General features: G+C 29.3%; 1 protein-coding gene and 1 long non-coding RNA gene across 5 annotated transcripts in view; one reads left to right on the top strand and one right to left on the bottom strand.

Moving 5' to 3' along the window:
* LOC126733755 (uncharacterized) overlaps positions 1-18,227 on the bottom strand; it is a 196,204-nt gene that overhangs the window by 75,907 nt on the left and 102,070 nt on the right. The window lies entirely within an intron of this gene.
* LOC126733757 (uncharacterized) overlaps positions 1-18,227 on the top strand; it is a 157,746-nt gene that overhangs the window by 134,843 nt on the left and 4,676 nt on the right. The window lies entirely within an intron of this gene.

The following is an 18,227-nucleotide window of genomic DNA, read 5'->3' as shown; positions in this document are numbered from 1 at the left end:
GCAAACACTATAAAAATGGACTTTTCCACTTGAATGTCAATCTAGGAAGTAAGAATCTGAATAAAATTATGCTCGTATATGAGTTGAATTATATCAAAGAATTAATTTTTTTATAAAGAGTTTTTTTTTCAAAAATTGCAACCAAGTTATGGTTGGCGTAAACAATCATCGTAATCAATAAAAAGTCAACATTTCAAAATAATTCAGATCTTCTACACTTTTCAGTTATAATTTCCTTCAATCCTCCTACTCTTTGCTTGCTTTTCTACTAATTCTTTCCAAGTTTTTAATTTACGACTATTGAACCAGTCCCACCTTCATACAATCTAATATTTTTATTCACATTAGTTTCAACAGTGACAAATTCATCGCTTGACATACAAGTCCCACATTATCGATTATTGTTGCTTAATAACTTCAATTATAACTAGATTTCTAGCTTTTTGTCTACGTTCTAAATACATAAGTCATTTCTTAAGTCAGATATGTACTGAGCAGTAGTCTTTAGTTCTTAGAAAATCAAAGAGAAATTTATCTTCAAAAGAACTCTTATTACAATTCCAACAGGATGGTTGGATGATCGTTATCCTAACCAGTCGATTAGAAGAAGAGGTCTCATTGAATGGCCATCTAGATCTCCGGACCTAACACCTTTTGACTTTTTTTGTGTGGTTTTTAAAACGTAATCTGGGTCACCAGAGTAACTCCAGCATTATTTAGTTGCACGAATTGCACGTAATATGGTATTTATTGATTTCTTTGATACATGATTCCAACATTATCAATTATTGTTGCTTTATTTTGGAACTTCAACGACAACTAGATTTCTAGCTTTGCCTCTACGTTCTAAATACATAAATCATTTCTCTAAGTCAGATATGTACTGAGCAGTAGTCTTTAGTTCTTAGAAAATCAGAGGGACATCAGAGAGAAATTCATATAAAAAAATAATCATAAAAGAACTCTTACTACAATTCCAACAGGATGGTTGGATCATTATTATCCTAACCAGTCGATTTGAAAAAGAGGATCTATTAAATAGCCGCCTAGATCTCCGGACTTAACACCTCTTGACTTTTTTTTCTGTGGTTTTTAAAACGTAATCTGGGTTACCAGAGTAACTCCAGCATTATATAATTGCACGAATGCCGTGTTATATCCAGAGAAATATTTATTAATGTACTAATGAAGAATATGAAAGTTGGCTTTATTATTGTCTTCAAAATAACGGAAATCGGTTTCAATATTTGATTAAATAATAATAAAAATTTCAAAATAGGGTTTGTATTTATTGATTTCTTTGACACATGATTTCAACATTATCAATTCTTGTTGCTTTATTTTAGAACTTCAAACTACAATTAGATTTCTAGCTTTTTCTCTACGTTCTAAATAAATAAGTCATATCTCTAAGTCAGATATGTACTGAGCAGTAGTCTTTAGTTATTAGAAAATCGGATGAATATCAGAGTGAAATTTATCTTCGAAAGAACGCCTACTATAATTCCAAAAAAACTGTTGGATCATCATTATCCTAACCAGTCGATTAGAAAAAAAAGAATCTATTAAATAGCCGCCTAGATCTCCGGACCTAACACCTCTTGACTTTTTTTGTGTGGTTTTTAAAACGTAATCTGAGTCACCAGAGCAACTCCAGCATTATATAATTGCACAAATGCCATATTATATCCAGAGAAATATTGGTTAATGTACTAATGAAGAACTTAGGCTTTATTATTGTCTTCAAAATAATTAAAATTTCAAAGTAGGGTTTGTATTTATTGATTTCCTTGATAAACAGATAAGAATTTTTTGAAGTGTGTCTTTTTATAGTATCATCTCTTTAGCCCTATTGAAAAAGCAGATCTCGTAAAATACGAAAGAAAATTAAAAGAATTGATTTTTTCTTAACCTTATGAATTACAAAAGCATGCTTGTTGTCTACCGTAACATAGTCGATGAAATTATGCTTTTCTATAGTGATCATAATCAATCTTTTAAAATGATTTTGATAATCATTGAAAAATCGAATGTTGTGTTTATATTGAGCAAATCAAATTGAAAATTAATCTTAAATTGAAAAATCATAATCGAATTATGACTGATTTTGTTCACATATTAATCTTGATTTTGTCGATATGTGATTAAAACAAAAACAAAGAATTGATTTTTTTATTGAGATTGTTAATCTTAGGATCAAAAATCACAATCAACTTGTACTTGTCGTCTATATATATATGTATGCAACTATATTGAAGAATTGATTTTCAATCTTAGACTCAAAGTTATTATTGAAGCATACTTGTTGCTTATATTGATTATATTTATAAATAAAGGTCGTAAAATGAGTTAGACAATATTGGATTATCAGACGCTATAAAAATTTGTTTATACAATTATCAATCTCAGAATATAAAATCATGCTTTCCATATATCAAATAATTGATTTTTTCAGATAATAGCAACCTTCGACTTAAAAAATCTTAATAAAATTATGCATGTCGTTTATAGTGATTATAATTAGATAAAAGAATTAACATTCAGACCTTTTAATTGAAAAATTAGATGCTTAAAATATTTAAAAAAAAGAATGGAACATCATAATAAAATGATGCTTATCGTATATGTATATATAAAAATAAAACCAAAGAATTGATTTTTTTTAGGATTATCATTATCAACTCTCAAAACCATAATCAAATCATATTGTCATCTATAATGAACATTATCAAGTCATGAATAGAAAATCAGACCCTATTGAGAAATCGGATGTTGTAGAATAAAATGATTTTTTACATAATACTTTAATCCAGAAGTCTTAATAAAGTGATGCTTTTCATCTATATGTGAACAATCAAGGCTCAAAAACCATGCTTATTTTCTAGATTCAAAGGCAAAAACAAAGAATTGATTTGTCTTATACTCACGGTAAAAATTGATGAAAATCCGTGCATTGGACCAATTTTTATCTAAGTTGTTGGAAACCATGCCAAGAAGGAAAGACAATCAGAGGTAACTTGGGCCATAATTTCACTTCTAATAATGCGATCACCCTAATTTTTGCTTTAAAAGATTACTGAAAATATTTTGTAGCTACTACTGAAAAATCACGGAAGTGTGTGCATAGAAACCATTTTTATTTGAGTTTTTTGAGCTCAAGTCTAGAAGGAAAGACAGTCTCAAAAACGTAGGTCATTACTTTATTTTTAGTGATCATGTCAGCCAAATATTTATTTTAAAGGATTCTTTGGACTCTTCTTTAGCCTCTATTGAAAAATTTATGAAAATCCATGCATTAGAACCATTTTCATCTCATTTTTTGAAAATCAATTCCAAGAAGTCAGAAGATAGTTTGAGTTACCTTTGGGTTTGAGGACAATAATTTCACTTCTATAAATCAGATCGACCTGATTTTTATTTAGGAAGATACTCTGGAATGTGCCTTAGCTCCTGTGGAAAAAATTCACGTTTCGGAACCACTTTTATCTAAGTTTTTGAATATCATGTCTAAGAGGAAGGATAGTCTGAGGTAACTTGGCCATTACTCCATTTCTGGTGCTTAGATAGACTTGATTTTTGTTTCAAAAAGTTACTTAAATGTTCCTTAGGTTCCATTGATAAGATAGTGAGAATCCATGCAATGCAAGAATTTTTGATATTTAATCTTTTGAGAATCAATTCTAGGAAGAAAGATAGTTTGAGGTTATTTAGGCCATTATTTCACTTCTAGGTCTCAGATCGGCCTGATTTCTGTTTTAAAACATCCTTTGTAATGTGCCTTGATTATGAATGGAAATAATTTAATTGAAATATTTCCATTTCTATGTTCTTGAGGTTCCTATAATTTAACCTTATATGTTTCGCGTATTTAAAGGTTTTGCGTTGTCGTAATTTAAGGAGTTCAATCTAAGAAGTTTTAACGCAAACGTCTATTAAAATAGAAGGGGTAGAATAATGCAAATTGAGACTTGATGTCTATACCCAAGTGAAATAGGATCAAAGAATTGATTTTTTTTGAAGATTATCAATCTGAGCCCAAAAAATCACAAAAAAAAAATCAAAGTTGTCTATATATGAATATAACAATAATAAAAAAATAATTTTTTCTTACGCAATTATCATCTGCAAAAAAGCCGTTTTTCATTATACTTACTCTTAGCCCCCCACCCACCCCACACAACTTACCAGTAAGAAATTGTTTTATAAAATCACTGTTTTGCAAAATAATATGCATGAATAACAGCTGCTTTCTTGAATAACTAATCTAATAACACAGTTTCCTTATTTAAATTTGATATAATTACATATATGTATATTGATAAATATTTAATACAAAAACCGTGCTATTAGATTGGTTATTATAGACCAAAACCAGATTTTTCAAAAGAATTTCTTACTGGGCAAATGTTTGGGGTGGGTGGGGGGGTAAGGGGTGTTGATGGAAAACAATGGTGTTGCAGAAAATATATATTCAATAATAAATTTAGTTATACTGTTTATTTAAATTTGATATAATTTTATATATAAATATTTAGTATAAAAATAGTGTTATTAGATAGGAAAATATGGACGAAAAACATTGATTTTTCAGAAGAATTTTATCAAATATTTGGGGTGTAGTAACCAAGTTTAAAAACTAGATATGTTAATTTTTAAATGCCGAAATTTTAGTTAACATCTTGGAGAGATTTGTACCCTATAGAGAAATCTAATCCCAAAAACCATAACAAAATCAAACTTGTCCTCTAGATACTATAACTATATTAAAGAATTAAGTTTTTTGCGTAATTATCCATCTCAGGCTCAAAAATCACAATTAAAATATGCTTGTTTTCTATAGTGATCCTACTCATATTAAAGAATCAAAAATTTTAAAATGATCCTTACGAAAAAACCCACATCGAAAAAACGTCATTTAAATGCAAATATTCCCAGGATGTTCATAAAAGAAATAGTTCGTCATAAAAGACAAGTACACTAAGGCCTACCGCACACTGGCAACTTTTTAATCTCGGCGATTAAATAGTTTAGTCACTAAAAATTATTGCAAATCTATTTATAACGCCCAATGATGACTGAATAGTTGCTCCGCAACCTCAGTCGAAATGGATTTCCTAGAAACAGCGTGCGTTTGTGCTTTGATTTTAAAAAAACGTCGTCAAAAAGGAAAGCGAAAATTTTGGGTCCATCCTCTGATAAGTAAAAGACTTCTAGATGGGCAATTTTATAAATTGTTGTGCACTTTGAGGGAACATCCAAATAAATGTTTTAATTATTTCCGTATGAGTATACGAAGCTTTGATGAGCTTCTGGTGTTGATAGGTCCTCATATTTCATACCAGAATACACAATTACGAATGGCTGTGCCGCCACAGGAAAGATTGGCCGTAACTCTAAGGCAAGAAAAAAACTCATTTTATCGAAAAATATTTATTACGAAGAAATATATTAGTATTATAAGCATTTAATGTAATTCAAGCAGAGACGACATTTCTGACTCATCATCAATTTGCTGTTGGGACGTATTTGCATAAACCTGTACCTATCCTGCGGAAAAGTCTGAAATATATTGTGCTGCAGTATAGCTTGGATTGCGATTGCTGCTTTGTATAACATTGTTATAACCTTCTTGGTGGTAGGAATATGTTGGCGAGTGCAAAGAACTATTTCTATCATCTCCATAATGTGATCCTTCTGCACTAGTTGAAGGAATATTTACAGCAAGACTTTTGGCAGTATTTTGGTGGTGCAAAGCATTTGCTTCATGGGGAACTTGATTTTGGCCGCTTCCCGACATACGAACGCGTCTTATCACATTCAGGATTTCCGTTCGTGCAATAAATTTTTGGTCTTCATTAAATTTTTTTAATGAAGGGAGTAGAGACAAAAGAAAATATTTATCTTCGTCAATTTCATTCTCTGTATCCTTTTTTTCCCTCAAAATCTAAAGCAGAGATTCCTCATATGTTTTCTGATGAGTTTTCTTTTGGTAAATTTTCTTTCTAGAATGGTCAGTCTTGGCACCAGTACGAAGTTGCGTAGCTTCACTAGCTTCTGATTCTTTCTCTCTGGTTTCTGTGTTATCTTCCACATCATCAGTACCTTGTTCGAGACTGTTGTAACTAATTCTGCTTTCTATAGAATCCCGCAGAAATAAAAGCTGCTCAAAGTAAAGATATTTCCTTCTCTTTTTAGCCCCAGAACCAGAGGCAATATTCTTTTGAGCATCGTACTCTCTTTTAAAACATGTCCTAAGATTTTTCCATCTTTTTTGTAACTCGTTACCTAAAAAAACATTATGTATATGATATGATGTATAAAACATGATGTATATTAGACTATTTTTTTTTAGGTATTTAGCAACGGGAAATAGATTTGCAGCACTACATTATGAATATTTACTTGGAATTACAACGATACGAAAAATTGTAAAAGACACATGTGAGAAACTTTGGGAATGTTTGGCGCCACTCTATATGCCAAAACCGGATCATGATGACTGGATAAGAGTTTCCAATGAGTTTAATGAGAAAACACAATTTCCCAATTGCATCGGAGCAGTAGACGGGAAACATATTAGAATAAAAAGACCTGATAAATCTGGGTCCGAATTTTTTAACTATAAATCTTTCTTTTCTACTGTTCTTCTAGGCATTGCAGATTCCAATTATAATTTTATATATGTTGAAGTAGGATCTTATGGATCGACAAGTGATTCCAACATATTTAAACAATCGGCATTTTCGCATTTGCTTGACAAGAAGGAATTAAATATTCCGAATGAAAAAAATCTTCCTAATGATGAAAATGGAAAAGCTATGCCGTTTGTGCTCGTGGGAGATGAAGCTTTTGCTCTCTCAAAATTCGTTTTGAGGCCATATCCAAGCAGAAATTTAACCGTAAAACAACGAATCTTTAATTATAGACTTTCGAGGGCACGTAGAATGATAAAATGTACATTTGGAATTTTAGCCAACAAGTGGCGTATACTCCACAGGCCTCTAGATACCCAAGTTGAATTTAGCGACTCCATTACAAATCATGCTGTATTTTACACAATTATGTGAGAAAACTTGATGGACTAAATTTTGAAGACACCTTTTATGAATGTCCATTGGAAGATATTCCTGCTCTTGGACTAAGGAGCAACAATGAAGGGTATACAGTTAGAGATTATATTGCAAATTACTTTATTTCTCCTCAAGGGTCTGTTCCTTGGCAATATGATAAGATTTAAAAACTTATGTTCGGGTCTTTTGTGAATATACAGGGTGTTTTTTAAGTTGAGGTTTTTCTTTTAACACTAAGTATATAGAACGCAAGAAAATAAGAACTTTTATAAGAATAAAATTTTGTCTTAAATTGTCTTGTTTCTGAGATACAGGGTCTTCACGTTTTACATTTTGCTAACTTAAACACACTGTATTTTGGAGGAAAGCAATTGCGATGATAAAAAATGTGATTATAAAAAACTTTATTTTTTATTAAAATGCAATGAATATTTTTATTATTTGGCAGAACAAAAATTTGTAATTTTTTAGGCCATTTTTATTTAACAAGTTTTTTCATTCATAACCGAGAAATCGATTGTTAAAAAAAAAATTTTATAATTTGTGCTTTAAAAACGACATTTTGTAGGTCAAAATAAGAACAAAAGTTCCTATAAACAGATGACCTAAATTGCTTAGTCTCCTAGCAAAATGAAAAATTTTTACACCCTGTATCTCAGAATCAAGACGATTTTAAAATGATTACTGGAAAAGAAAAAAAAAAGAAGAAGCAGAGGTAGAAGAAGAAGAAGTAGAAGAGGAAAAACAGAAAGAAACACAAGAGGAAATTCTAAAGGCATTAAAAGTGCGACCTGCAATTTGGGTTTTTAACGTTCTCAAAACGTTGGTATTGAAATATATTTTTGACAGAAATAGAAGAAGAAAACTTCTGATCAATTACCTGGAATAAAAGTGATATTTAAAATAATTACTGTGAATAAGAAAAAGATAATGAAGAAGAAGAAAAAGAAAATCACGAATATAAATAGGAAGAAAAAGGAGAAGATTCAGATGATTCAGTATCATAACCTAAAGTTAAAGAACGATAACAACAATCTGGTTATTGAAAATAATTTGCAGCACTGCCTGGACTAAAGAATTGAATAATTTTAACATTTCATAAGATGTCAGGACCAGTTTCTAATATGGAAATTTTTTAGTGAATTTCCAGTGGAACCAAGAAGTCGAAAGCAGAAAAAAAAGAAATTCAATATATATCAAAAAGTTGTTATTAATTATTACTTCCAACAGAAGTAAGAGAAGAGAACCCTGCCATTTCTATGTTCTTGAGGTTCCTATAATTTAACCTTATATGTTTCGCGTATTTAAAGGTTTTGCGTTTTCATAATTTAAGGAGTTTCAACGCAAACGTCTATTAAAATAGAAGTAGTTGAATAATGCAAATTGAGACTTGACGTCTATACCTAAATGAAATAGGATCAAAGAATTGATTTTTTTTGAAGATTATCAATCTAAGCCCAAAAAATTATTAAAAAAATCAAAGTTGTCTATATATGAATATAATAATAATAAAAAAATTACTTTTTATTACGCAATTATCATCTGCAAAAAAGCCGTTTTTCATTATACTTACTCTTAGCCCCCCACCCACCCCACACAACTTACCAGTAAGAAATTGTTTTCAAAAATCATTGTTTTTCAAAATAATATGCATGAATAACAGCTGCTTTCTTGAATATCTAATCTAATAACACAGTTTCTTTATTTAAATTTGATATAATTATATATATGTATATTGATAAATATTTAATACAAAAACCGTGCTATTAGATTAGTTATTATAGACCAAAACCAGATTTTTCAAAAGCATTTCTTACTGGGCAAATGTTTGGGGTGGGTGGGGGGGTAAGTGATGTGTTAATGAAAAACAATGGTGTTGCAGAAAATATATAATCAATAATCAATTTAGTTATACTGTTTATTTAAATTTGATATAATTTTATATATGAATATTTAGTATAAAAAGAGCGCTATTAGATTAAATAATATGGACGAAAAATAGTGATTTTTTAGAAGAATTTTATCAAATATTTGGGGTGTAGTATCATATCGAATTTAAAAACTAGATATGCTAATTTTTAAATGCCGAAATTTTAATCAGCGTCTTAGAGAGATTTGAACCCTATCGAGAAATCTAATCCCAAAAACCATAAAAAAATCAAACTTGTCGTCTAGATAATATAACTATATTAAAGAATTAAGTTTTTCTTGTAATTATCAATCTGAGGCTCAAAAATCACAATTAAAATATGCTTGTTGTCTACAGTGATCCTACTCATATTAAAGAATCAATATTTTAAAATGATCCTTACAAAAAAACCCACATCGAAAAAACTGAAAAAACGTAATTTAAATGCAAATATTCCCACGATGTTCATAAAAGAAATAGTTCGTCATAAAAGACAAGTACACTAAAGCTTCGGAATATACATAAGTCTACACCAAAGCTTCTTATCGAAAAGACAAGTACCAGTAAAAATTTAATATCCAATGACAGATATAACTATAAAAGGTAATCTACGAAGTCCATCGTAAACCAATACGGTAGATATCCGACGATAAGAAGGACGAAGAAGAAGAAGAAGAAAAAGGAAAAAATTTGAAATCGAATTCCTTTGACTGGCGCCTAGCACATACCATTATACAAAATATATTACGGGGGGACAAGTGTATATGTAAACATAAATACCGTGAAATATAACCACTATAAATATGTTCCAATATTGTATGTTGTAAGCAAACGAGGACGACAATTTACCTTGGTTATCTTCTTCACTTTTCTTTAGAGAATTGTATGAAGAAACGTGTAAACTTTGTATTTAAAAGAATGTTTTAATCCAGCTAATTAACCTGATTTAATACCCATTAAGTATAAAATTAAGTATTAAATATTAAAGTCCTTTTTTACTCTCTTTTTGACATGATCCATCAAACCCAAGAATCGCAACTTGTTTAGTAAGGAACATGATAAAACTTTGTCCATCATTAATCTATTTAAAATACACAATGCACTTAAATAAAATTAAAATCCCTTTAAGTGGCAACATAAAAGGTATAAAATAAACTGACGTATAAAATTGTAAACAACTTACGTATCCGATGACCCCTTTTCAGGCAATTCATTTCATAATTTACTTGACCTCTCTTGTCACCTGCAGATTAAAACTTTTATCCCGAAACAATTCGGAATGTTTACTACAACTTAATCTGCCACAAAATACTGATAAGCCTTATCGCATTTATTGTTTCACCTAACAACATCAGGGATTAAACGGACCACGTGGGTATTATTATTTTTATTAAAAAAAAAATATTAAAATAAATTTTAGATTTTTACCGCGCCTCATAATTAAAACTGGCATAAGAAAACCGGCATAAATCTCACCTAAAGATCAAAATAAAAGATAACATTTAATTAAGCAAAGGTTAAGTCGTGTCCCTTATAGTAGAGCACCCCGTCGAGTCATAAAATTACCATAAAAATTCGTTGTTCCTATGGTGCAATTCAAAAAAAAAAAAAACCGCCCCGTGAATTTCGTTTGTGTTTGGAATTTTTTAATGATTTAACCCCCAACCCCCGTTGTGGGTTTCTAATCGATACGGCTACCTTCACTTCGGGTCTAATTTAAATGCAAAACATCCATCGAACTTTCCTGGTAAAAGTTGAATATTATAAGTGTGCTAATGTTTATCTAGTTTATCGCAACATAATCTAGACTACAATAAACGTACAGACAAGATGATAAAAACCTTCTTGTGTGTAACACCTTTTTTTCATAGATAACATTTAATTTATGTTGTCGAGGTTTGAACAGACTATCATTTCCTTGGAAATTTACCTAATTTTTGATTGCTTTTTAGTTTTAAAATTAAATAGAATGTCGGGGCGTTCTTTGGTAATCTAGAATCAATAAGAGTTTTTTTTTTTTTAATCGATAGGATTTGTTTTTAAAGCTGTAAATCAAGAAGAATTAACTGATTTAGAAAAAAAAACATCAATTTGCGCGCCAGTTAGGAATTTATTACTTTTACCGTTCAATGGATTTAAAATCGATTTCCCATAGTAAAAAAAAAACCGTTTGTAATTAATTTTTTTTTAATCCATTTTGCAAAAGATCACATTTGAAGCATTTTAACTGCTATTTTATTATTTTTCAAGTAAGTACACCGTTTACTTTTGAATTATTCATATTGCAGTTATGCCTTCTAGGTTATAAATTTTTTACAATATTTTCTTAGACATAACATTAGAATTTTCTGAACTGTACTTCAAATTTTCCTCAAAACATAACCTCTAAAGTCACACATTAGGTCAATATAATCAGTCTGAATAAGACTTGGTTCACCATAAGTCAATTTTTAAAGACGCCTAACAGAGTTGTCAGGCGTAAACAAGAATCCTATCTATCAACGAAACGTTTCCTAAAGTGTAAAGAATTCCTTAGGGCTGGCAGCACTGGTTTAATATTTAATAAACTTAAATAGTTGTGGTATCAATATTTCACTCCTTTATGGGTATAAAATGCTATTTCTGCTCCATTGTTGCCATACGAAGGCACAAGCATTGGTGTTCTTTTAATTATGAACAGTTTTTATTCTGCTTGATTTAATAAAGTTTTATTTTTAAAGAATTCTCGAGTTGAATGGTTTTATTTAAACGGTCAAAATTAGGTGAAATTAAATTCTATAAATCATTCAGTGTTGCCAAGTAATAGCAAAAATCTTACTTATCAGCTTAAAATGAAGAAAAATTGTTTAAGATTAGTTACACTGGTTTTAAAGCTTATATAGAGACAAGTGCTTACTCCTTTAGAGTAAAAAATGTGGACATTGCTGACTCGATTTTTTTTACTTAAATGCTTGCTTAAAATATAATAATTTGGCAACATCGCGGTTCTATAGGCTATATGCACGAGTAACATTAACCAGGGTTGCCAGACAATAACAAAAAGCCTATCTATCGACAAAAATTCGAGATGATTAAAATTTAACCATTTGGTAATCATGTGGTTTAATATGCTTGAAATGCAAAAAAAATTTAGATATAAAAAGGTTTTTAAGTAAAGGGAATCTTCGCAAAAGTCAATAAATACCAAAAACAAAATCCGTCATAATTTTCATATTTTTTCATTAATTTTTATAAAAAATTACTCAGAAGAAAGTGCTTTTATTTCTCAACAAAAAATGTATCTACAAAAATTTTTATTAACCCATTAGTTTTTGCGCAATTTTTAAATTAGTCCATATTAATTTGAAAATTTGCAATAATTTCCTTATTTTTCTACCGATTTCTATAAAATGTAGGTAATATTATAGTAAACTTAATTCTAAATAAAAAATATATTTATAAATTTTTTTGTTAATCTAATAGTTTTTGCGTAATATTTTTATTAATTGGACAAAATAAAAATGAAAATTTGTCATAGTTTTCCTGCTTTTCCCCCGCTTTGTATGTATTATAGCTCATAGAATAGTGTTTTTAATTGTATAAAAAAATTTATTACAACTCAATAATTTCTGCGTTAAATGTTATCATAATTTCTTTATTTTTACACCAATTTTGCTAAAATATAGCCCATGATAGAGTGACTTCACTTCAGCAATATTCATTAACCCAACAGTTGCCAAACATTGAAACTTTACTCCTATTTAACAGAAATACGTGACAACACTCTCACTAACCTAAGACCCTCTTGATCTGTCAACAGTATTGAAGACTCCACTCACCATAGCAGTCATAGAATAGCAATAACAGGTGAGGTCTAGAAGAAGGTCTGAAATGTTCCATTTTTTGTTGAACCTAATCATTTGGCAACATCGCGGTTCGATATGCTATCTGCACGCGTAAAACCGGGTGGTTCGTAGGCATTTTTGAAAGAAAGTAAACAGTGTTGCCAGATGATAACAAAAATCCGCAAATTATTCCCTAAAATGGTTCAAAAAGCGAGATGAATGTCTAAAAAATTTAACTTTTACAGACTAGATACGTTAACTGTACGATAAAATTTAATTGTTCTCTGATTTCTTGTAGGTAGTCAAAGAAATCTAAGATAAGTTCAATTTCCTGCGAGAAATCTAAGAAATATTCAATTATTCAACTGTCTGGAAAAAAGCAATAAAAAATTCATATTCCTTCAATTGTCTGGAAAGAATCGAAAAAGAGTTCATCTTCTTGAAAGAAATTAAAGAATAGTTCAACTATCTAGAAATAGATCTACATTATTTAACTAAATTTCTTACTACTTCCAGGAAGTTAAAGCAAAAATTAATTTTCAAATTCTTAAAATGTAATTAAAAACTTGTTTCTACTGCCTGAAAAAGTAATCTTAAGTTTCCAGGCTCTAGAACTGTTTGCTACAAGGCTATCTATCATATTATCTAGAAAGCTCATGAGATACTCAGCCTGAGCTAACAAACTCTTATATCTACTTTAGTATTGATGCTAGAATAATAATTATTAAATAAAAGTTGTACACCATTTAATTATCTAATGAAAGTTTTAAAAATGTCCAAAATTGGGTAAACCGTTGCTGAGTTACAGCCATTTGAATTTTTCTTGAGGTCAATGGAGGCTTGGAACTTCGACCTGGCACTCCAGATTCGATATCTCTGGATCTATATAAGCTAGAGTCATGAAATTAAGTTTATTTACAAGGAAATGATTTGTTCTACCATACACCTAATAAGCTTTAAATCTCTAGGACCACTTATTGCAAGGATATCCATCATATTACCTAGATGGTTCAAGAGGTACTCGGCCTGAGCGAAGAAACTTTCATATCTTTTTTAGAATTTATGCTAGAATAATAGTAATTGCACAAAAATTGGACACCATATGATTATCAAGCAAAAGCTTTAAAAATATCCAAAATTGGGTAAACCGTTGATGAGTTACAGCCATTTGAATTTTTCTTGAGGTCAGGGGAGGCTTGGAACGTCGACCTGGCACTCCAGACTCGATATCTCTGGATTTGTTTATGCTAGAGTCATGAACTAAAATTTGTTTACAAGTAAATGGTTTGTTCTACCATACTTCTCATAACCTTGAAATCTCTAGGAACACTTATTGCAAGGATATCCATCATATTACCTAGATGGTTCATGAGGCACTAGGCCTGAGCGAAGAAACTTTCATATCTTTTAGAATTTATGCGAGAATAATAATAATTGCATAAAAATTGGACAGCATATTATAAATTGGACAGGATTATCTAGCGAAAGCTTTAAAAATATCCAAAATTGGGTAAACCGTTGATGAGTTACAGCCATTTGAATTTTTCTTGAGGTCAGTGGAGGCTTGGAACGTCGACCTGGCATTCCAGATTCGATATCTCTGGATCTATATGAGCTAGAGTGATGAAATAAAGTTTATTTACAAGGAAATGATTTGCTCTATCATCCTTATAATAGCCTTGAAGGCGCTAGAACCATTTGCTACAAGGATATCGATCATAGTACCTAGAAGGCTTATAGGACATTTAGCCTGAGCCAAAAAACTCTTATATCTTTTTTAATATTTATATTAGAATAATTATTTGTAAATAAAAGTTATATATCGTATAATTATCTAGCGAACGCTTCAAAAATCTTTAAAATCTAATAAGAGATTGATGAGTTATAGCCATTTGAATTTTTCATAAGGTCGGTGGAGGCTTGGGACGTCGATCTCAAACTCCAGACTCGATATCTCTGGATCTGTATATGCTAGAGTCATGAAATAAATTTTGTTCACAAGGAAATTATTGTTTCTATCATACTTATTATAATAGTAAAGTCTAAGGACCATTTGCTACAAGGATATCCGTCATATTACCTAGAAGGCTTATACCACACTCGGCCTGAGCCAAAAAACTCTCATATCTTTTTTAGTACTTAGGCTAGAATAATTATTTATAAATTAAAGTAGTATAGCATAAAATTGTCTAGCAAACGCTTTAAAAATTGTTAAAATCGGATAAACCATTTATGATTTACAGCCATTTAAATATTTCTTCAGGTGAGTACAGGCTTGGGGCGTGGACCTGGAACTCCAGACTTAATATTTCTGCATCTATATGAGCTAGAATCGAAATAATACTCTGTGATTTCTATTTACTGCGTTTATTATATTTCTTGTTTCTTCAAAAACACTAAATTGCAGGGATATTTTTAGGATATTGCATATATCCTTCTGGTAGATTAATTCTTTTTTAACGAATTATTCTTGCATACTTACGTAAATGACACACCTACATTCAAAATCCTATTTTATTACATAAAAAAGAAACACTTGTATAAAACTCACTATAAATTGCATTCATTATAAAGTACAAGCGTTTGGAAATACCCACTTTTTTATACGAGTAATTCCATTTTTGGCTTTTGTACCCGAAACCACTTGAGACCAATAATAACTGCGCAATTTAAAAATAACTTTTAAAAAAAAGTCAGAGAAAGTGATTGACATTTTTTCCTAAAGTGACCCAATTACTTTTTATCAGAAAAATGATATAAATAACGTTTTTATTGTTAGTCTAGAACTATCACAAGGTGTCAATCAGATAATAATTTTTCTATTAAATTATGTTTATGAAGATAGAAACCTTGTAAGTACAAATTTTGTTTAATGAACATTATACACAATAAAGATAAATTTATTTTATATAAAACGTACTATCAATTTCACTAATTAACTGGGCTGGATAATTAAAAAGATATAAATTAATGTCGCGCTGATAAAACAAAAACGACTCGGCCGCTTATCGTTTTTATTTCTATTAGCAGATGTTAATAATATAATTTATATTTAAAACAATTAATCTTCGTGGATTAGTAGAACGTTGTTACATGACCACTTGAAAGAAAAAAAATCAAACACAACGTGATACAAATTCGGAATTTAACACCGAAAACGCATAAAGTCGAATTAGCTTTTAACCGCAGACCGAAATGAAATCTATATAGCGAGTAATTCAGACTGCATATCCGGGATTTTCGTTCGTAAGTATATGGGCTTCTGATTATTAAATTGAAGCCCTAATAGAATAAATTATAGAACTGAGACAGCTATTTTTACCCATTAATTTGATTTTCCCTTGTTTATTACGGCGAAATATTCCTAGACGTTAAAATTTTCCAAACAGTGGCCTTCCCACTGACCCGACCTAAACCCCAGTGATATTTTACACTTATTAGTATCTACCGCGTCTGAGTTTTATCTCGTTAAGGCAACGACGTATGGCATGTATGGTATTGTGTTATCAATCTATTGCAATTTTTGTTGCTCGCGATTCGGGTCAATTTGGGCAAATATTTACACAACGAGGGAAAATTGTTATTTTCTTTTTTAGGTTTGAGGTGAGTGAACTCGTGCCGGGTTGAGATGAGTTAACTAGTCAAATAACGCATAAGAATGTCAATATTGTACCGTATCGCTTAGCGGAAATGTTTGCACACTCGGATAACTGACTGAAAGGTGGATGTTTTTTTTTTAATTATTAGACCTATTGTTTGATGCACTTTAGGTGTAAGAATGTTGTTTTCTTTTTTTGCTTTAAATTGATTAAACGCCTGTTTTAGGGTTTTGCAAAAAACTATAACAAATCTTAGAAAAGAACCATAATTTATGCGGATGATTGATTGTTTCAATGAAAATTCAGAAAATGGCCATAACTTAAAAACCACTTAAAATATACTTTTGAAAATGTGTACACATATTTCTTAACTAAATTGATTAAATACCTATTTTAGCGTTTTTTAAAAAAGTAAAAAATGTCCGAAAAAAAATGTTTTTTGAGGAAAATGATTTATTTTTATCAAAATTTACTAAATGGCCTAAACACAAAAAAACTGGAAATTACTGAGTTAATTTTTATTGTTTTTTTTGTTAAAATAATTAATTTGTTTAATTTCTATTATTAAAAGAATGTCGAAAAATTAATAGATCGAACCAATATCAAGAATTTCTAAATTTTTATTTATAGAACAAAATGAAAAAATATTAGAAAAAAACAGTAATTATCATTGTATTGCTTAAAAACTAAATAAAGCTAATTGAAAAATAACTAAATCCAGTGAAATAATTTAAGAAAATAGGGATTTAATGGCACAATTTTTAATACTAATTTTTGTATTGAAATATAATAAAAAAGATATTGTGGAATTCATGCTTTCCAAATTTAATTAAAATTTTCAAAAATTTTTCTTTTATTTATAATAAACTTAAAGAACTGGAAAAACTTAAAAAATTTTAATTATATTTGTATATATGTAAGTGTTTTATATTTTAATTAACTTGCTTTGTGCTTTTTACACTTTTTAACATCCTAGTTTCAAGTTTTATATTATTCATTTTCAGTTTGTAGTTTTCTCTTGCTTTATTAGATAATTTTAGGTATTTTGTATCCACTATAATAAAACACTGTAATTAATATAGTAAATTTCAAATCCATTTCACATATTTGATTTATTAATTTTTGTTTTATTTTTTTTTCTTATTTGCTCGCAAAATTCTTTTTCCTCCTTTTGCCAAATGTTTCATTAGATTTTGTTGATTTTTTAAAAATACAAAATATAAAACAGTTAAGAACTATGTTGAAAACAAAATTATTTATAACAATAAATTGAACAAAAAGTAACATTAAATAAAGAAGCGATGCTAATTAAACAATGACTAAATTTAGAATAACTTAATGTATTAAATTAGGACCTAATGCAATATCCTAAAGAAAATTTAATCCCATTTAACAGTTTCCATTAATTTTTCTAATAAAATATTTAAAAAACCATGTGAAAATTATATTTTTCAAATTTAATTTAAATTTTCAAAATTTTCGATTTTTTCTTATTCAGTTTTAGGTGATTTATTGCGCTCTGCATGTTCTATTTATTTTTTCTAATTTTTTTCACAAACTTCCTTATTTTCATCTTCTCACAAATCGTTTAAAAATATTTTTTAAAAATATTTATTACGCTTAATTATCAGTTTTTAATAATTCAATTTGTTAAGAGACAGGAGCAGTACCAAGAACGCCGAAGTACTTATTTATAAAATAAAATTAAAAAAATACGTTAAGAAATAAATTATTTACAACAATAAATAAAAAAGAATTATAATGAATTAAAAAAGCGATAGTAATTAAAAAATAACTAAATTAAAAAAATCCAGTGTATTTATAT

The sequence above is a fragment of the Anthonomus grandis genome, chromosome 3 (assembly GCF_022605725.1).
Source record: "Anthonomus grandis grandis chromosome 3, icAntGran1.3, whole genome shotgun sequence".
Taxonomy (NCBI): Eukaryota; Metazoa; Arthropoda; class Insecta; order Coleoptera; family Curculionidae; genus Anthonomus; species Anthonomus grandis.
Note: the sequence above shows the minus strand (reverse complement) of the source record. Positions and strands in the feature narration are given on the sequence as shown.